At 33.6% G+C, this 6089-nt stretch overlaps 1 pseudogene; it reads right to left on the reverse strand.

The window, feature by feature from the left end:
• Nucleotides 1-997: 997 nt before the first annotated feature.
• Nucleotides 998-1310, reverse strand: LOC116623854 (annotated as a pseudogene).
• Between the last annotated feature and the right edge of the window lie 4779 nt (nt 1311-6089).

Raw genomic sequence — 6089 nt, forward strand, 5'->3', positions numbered from 1 at the left:
GCAAAACTTTTAAATGAAATATTAACAGTCAAAATCAGCAACAAATAAAATAATATAAAATAATCAAGTGAAGTTAATTATAAAATTGCAAGAATGGTTCATCATTCTAACCATTAACAAATAGATCAACGAAAGTCACTACATTAACAAATTAAGTGAAGAAAACCATATGGTTATATCTTTAAATACTGAAAAGATATTTAATAGCATTCTACAACCAATTCTTAGCATGACTCTTAATAAAACAGGAACAGTAATTAGGAAAAATACTATTCATGAAAAGCTAACATCAAATATTATTTTATTTGTAGATTGGTGAAGTGAATTTCAATAAATTAGAAATAAGTCAGTGAGATTGGCAACCATGCCAATAAGACTTCTCTTAGAAGTTTTATTCAATATAATAAGAGACTAAAAACATTAGTGTAAATATTAGAAACCAAGAAACAATTTTTTGTTTGTGGTTGACTTAACTGTTGATCTAGAAAACCTATGAAATTCCACTTAAAAAAAACTATCAAGGGCACCTGGGTGGCTCAGTCATTAAACGTCTGCCTTAGGCTCGGGTCATGGTCCTAGGGTCTTGGGATCGAGCCCCACATCGGGCTCCCTGCTCGGCCGGGAGCCTGCTTCTCCCTCTCCCGCTCCCCCTGCTTGTGTTCTCTCCCTTGCTGTCTTTCTCTCTGTCAAATAAATAAATAAAAATAAAAAAAACCTATCAAAATGGATGATGTAATTTAGGAAGATTTCTGGGTACAGGATAAACAAAAAGCAAGCTTTTTTTTTTCTTTACTATTTCTCATAATTTATAAGTGAGCAATCCATCTTATTTTAAATGTTAACAAAATTATAAAATATCAAGAGATAAATATAATAAGAATATATAAAAAATATTTTTATATACTATCTTATTTTATGCAAATACCAGTCTGATCACACATGGTCCAAGAACACTCAAATAATAAACCAAATATAAAAAGATATTAAAGATTGGTCTTCAAACATTATAGCCAATGATACCACGCTTGCCTATGATTTCACCAACATAAAACCTCATCCACACCTCAGTGGCCACCAAACCATTCAGCAGAGCTCCCTTAACTGTGAGCCTTTTGAAGCTACTGGTTTGAGCACACTTGACTATTTTTTTTCAAGCTCTGAATAGCTGTAGGGATCTCAGCAGGAGTTGGAGGAACCAGCTCAACCTTGGCATAGTGTCAAAATGTAGCCAGTCAAGGTTACATTTAAGTCCCAGCAGCATTCACCAGCACCGGGACCCTCTCCACAAGGTTACAGACAAACTGGGCCATGGTTCCAGGATGTAAAGTCTAAAAAAATCTTTAAATTGTATAGAACAGGGCTAATACTTTAGAATAGTGGGGTAAGGACATCTGAGAGTCAGCTCCTCCACAAAAACAATAAAAACAGTGGTAAAAATTATTAAAATAATCTTCTCCCACTCTGGAAATTAACCAAATGTTTCCAACCATTCAAGGAGCATTTATTCAAGAAAAATGGTTAAATCTTGGAAATAACAGTAGGTTTTGCTTGCCCTATACCCATTTTCTTCTCCTCAGCTTCATGGTATCCTTGAAATCCTGCAGTCTAATAATCATAGTGCATTAACTCCAGCTGCTGAACAGCACTAGAGGGGAAAAATCAGGTTTGGAGCACCCTAAAACTCCACCCTACAGAACTGTCATTATTAGATTCATCTGACAGTTACTTAGAAATCCCCACTCTCAGGGAATGTTTTTGTTTGACCTGACTCTGAGCTTACTGGGAACAACCTTTCCCTTGGGACATCAAAACAATCAAAAACAATCAGTGACAATTGTTTAATTACTTCCTGAGGCAGTGATAACTGTTGGAACAAACAAGATTATGACTAAAAACTTAAAAGGAAAAGTTGACAAATAGGATATCTATTGTGGGGTTTGAAGACATCCCACATATTCCTGGAAATTGAGAAGGCCAAGTGCTCGCACTGGCTATGTACATGTTCAGGAAGATCTGAGAGGACCTATTGTCTCATCTATGGTGGACCAATGGAGGCTCTATACAGCAATCAGGGAAGGCTAAGGCAGAGTTGGCAATTGCTTGCCAGAATGTTGACACCAAGCTTCAACATGCACACAGAGCACCTCATGAAAGGCTAGAAAATGTTTTGGTTAAAGGTATTTAAGGAAATCTCTCCAATCATTCACTGACAGCTACCCTAACCAAACAGAGACTTCAGTGGCCATATATGACATAGAACAGAGACTTTACAAATGTAGTACAGGAGAGTCACTAAAGAAGCAACAACAAAAATAAATTCTGAGTAAAGGAAGTCAATTCTGATTTCTAGAATTGCCACATTATATTATATAAAGGTCCAATTATCAACAAAGATTATGAAACATGCACAGAAACAAAAATGAACGGTCTATACACAGTAAAATTTTCAATAGAATATTCCACTGAAAAAGCCCAGACATTTCATTTAATAGACAAAGACTAAATCAGCTATTAAAATTTGTTCAGAGAACTAAAGGAAATCATGTCTAAAAGTAAAGTATGAGAACAGTATCTCAATAGAAACTACAAATAAAGATATAGAAGTCATTAAAAAATTTGAAGCTCATAAGTACAATAATTGAAATAAAAATTTACTAAAGGAACTCCATAGCAGGTTTGAACTGACAAAGAAAAAACCAGTAATCTTGAGGACAGGACTATTATAACTATCCATTCCACTGAACAGAAAGAAAATAAGAATTAAGGAAAGTAAACAGAGCCTCAGAAACTTGTGAGGCACCATCAAGAATACCAACATATACATAGTGGGAGTCCCAAACAGAGAGGAGAGAGGAATGGGCACAAAGAATATTTTTAAAAAATAATGGCTAAACATTTCCCAAGTTTGATGAAAAACATTAAGCTACATATCCAAAAATCTCAAAACTTTCCAAGTAAGATAAACTCAAAGAGATCCACACTATGTACATCATACTCAAAATTCAGAACCAGATATAAAGAAAGGATATAAAACACAGCAAGACTGAAGTAAATCATCACATAAAAGAAAACCTTAATAAGATCTACAACTGATTTCCCAACAAAAACCTTGGAAGCCAGGGGGCTGTGGGATGACATATTTAAAGTGCTAAATGAAAGACTGTTGACCAAGAATTCCATACTTAGCAAAACTATCTCTCAAAAATGAAGGTGAAATTAACATATCACCCAAATAAATAAAAACAGAGAGAATTTTTTTGCCAGAAGATACAGTCCTGGGGATGAAATAAAAAGACACTATACAGTAATCCTAATCAACCAATCAATCCATCAATAGCACTAGTAATGGTAAGTATATAGTAAAATATAAACTATGATATTAAATGCATTATTGGATTATAATTATTTCTTTCTTATCTGATTTTAAAAACTGCTTAAAACAATAATTAAGAAACTGAGTTGATATTAGGATCTAACTCATGGAAACTAGCACATGGTTACAGAGATATACAGAGATATACAATTTGTATATACAATTGAAATTAAGATGGCATTAATTGAAGTACATGTTTTTAAGTTAAGATGTTAGTTGTAATCCTCAGGAAAACTGCTAAAAGAATAACTCAAATATTTATTAAAATTACAAAAGAATTAAATAATATACTAGAAAATACACATTTACCACAAAGTAAGGAATAAAGAAATAGAAGGAAAAAAACCTGAGACACATAAAAAACAAAGAGCAAAATTGCAGACACAAATTCTAAATTATCAGGACTTAGATTAAATATAATGTATTAAACATTCTAATCAAAAAGCAGAGATCCACAAAAAGAATAAATTTTTAAAGCATAATTTGAGGAACTATCTGCAAATCATATATCTCATAAGGGTTTAGTATCCAGAATATATAACAAAATCTACTAACTCAACAATAAAAAGTCTACAATCTAATTTTTAAAAAAGGCAAAGTTTTCAAATATTCATTTCTCTGAAGAAGGTACATATAAATGGTAATTAAGAAAATGAACAGATGCTCATCATTAGCCATCAGAGCAGTGCTAATTAAAAGCACCATATGTTACAACCTCATATCCACTAGGGTGGCAGATAAATAGAACAGATAATAATAAGTGTTGGTAAAGATATGGTAAAATTGAGACTCTCAAACATTGCTGGTAGGAATATAAATTGTAGCAGTCTCTACGGAAAACAGTTCGGCAGGTCCTCAAAAATTTAAACATAGAGTTACCTTATGCCTTGGCACTTCCACTCCTAGGTATATACCCAATAGAAATGAAAACAAATGTCCACACAAAGACTTGTACTTGAATGTTTATAGCAGAATTGCTAATAATGGCCCCAAAATGGAATCAGTTTTAATGTCCACCAACTGAACAATGGACAAATAATATACGGTATATCCCAAAATGTAATACCACTCAGCAATAAAAAGAAATGGAGTACTGGTACATATTACAATATGGATGGATTTTTAAAACATTACACTAAGTGGAAGAAGCCAGTCTCAAAATACCACATATTATGTGATTCAATTTACATAAAATGTCCAGAATAGGCAAATCCATAGTGACAGAAATTTGATTAGTGGTTGGGAAGGATGAGGGGAGAGAGAAATGGGGACAGATGGTTAATGGGTATGTGGTTTCTTTTTGGAGTGATAAAAATATTTTTGTAATTAATGACTATGGTTGCATGTTCTTATGAATGTACTAAAACCTCTGAATTAAACACTTTTAAAAAAAGCTTTTATTTATTTATTTGAGAGAGAGTGAGAGAAAGAGAGAGCACGAGGAGCAGGGGGAAAGAGGGGCAGAGGGAGAGGGAGAAGCAGACTCCCCACTGAGCAGGGAGCCTGATATGGGTCTCAATCCCAGGACCCTGGGATCATGACCTGAGCCAAAAGCAGATGCTTAATTGACTGAGCCACCCAGGCGCCCCTGAATTAAACACTTTTAAAGGGAAAGATTTGATAGTATGTAAATATTATCTCAAAAAAGATTATTTAAATTAATAAACAAATCTTATAGAAAGACATAAAAACACCAGAACTATTGGGAATGAATAGTATTTTCCTGCATAGGGATGGTTAATAGCATGAACATCTCAATGAAGACATAAATTTACCTATTCCAAATTTTTAGAATTGAAGTAAATGATATAAAAATTTATAGGGAATAATAAAGATCATCAAATGCCAATAATATTATATTAAAATTAATAGTGCAGTATTACTGATATAAGGCCTTCTATATTAAAAAGTAAACTTATTCTGAGTCAGATGGATAAGAATAGAAAAATATATTAGTTGTGGAGCATAACTGTCTAAATAGATCTCAGATTTAAGTTAAAACGGGACAAAGTTGTCATTTTAATTCAGGTAATAAAGCATAGCTTATTTAATAAATGGTGCTGGAAAAATTCACTATTCCTTTGAGAAAAAAGAGTTCACTACTTGACATAATAAAAAATAAATTCCAGATGGAGTAAAGATCTAAAGGTAACAAGTAAAATAATAGAAGCATCTTCCAAAACTTAAGAAATACATTACTACAAAGTAGGGAATACCTTCTTAATCAAGACAGGAAAATAGAACGTATTAAAACTGTTTAATAAATAAACAGTTGAATTAAAATAAAACAAAAAATAAATTCTGTGCGCTTTTTTTTAAGTTTTTCTTTTTTTTTTTTTTTTAAGATTTTATTTATTTGCCGGAGAGAGAAAGAGAGAGCAAGAGAGCTTGAGAATACAAGCAGGGGGAGCAGCAGGCAGAGAGAGAAGCAGGCTCCCTGCTGAGCAAGGAGCCCGATGCGGAACTCAATCCCAGGACCCTGAGATCATGACCTGAGCTGAAAGCAGACGCTTAACCATCTGAGCCACCCAGGCGCCCCTGCTTCTGTGCTTGTATGTGTGTGTGAGAGAGGCAGAGACAGAGACAGAGAAACAGAAAGACAGAGAAAAGAAAGAATAAGCAGTTAGAAGGGTATGAATAGGTACACATCAAATTGTTACCACTGGTTACTTCAGGAGGATGGAATTAGAGGGTGAGGAAGAAAAAGAAATAACAC

This window comes from Phoca vitulina, unplaced genomic scaffold (genome assembly GCF_004348235.1).
Source record: "Phoca vitulina isolate PV1807 unplaced genomic scaffold, GSC_HSeal_1.0 scaffold62, whole genome shotgun sequence".
NCBI lineage: Eukaryota > Metazoa > Chordata > Mammalia > Carnivora > Phocidae > Phoca > Phoca vitulina.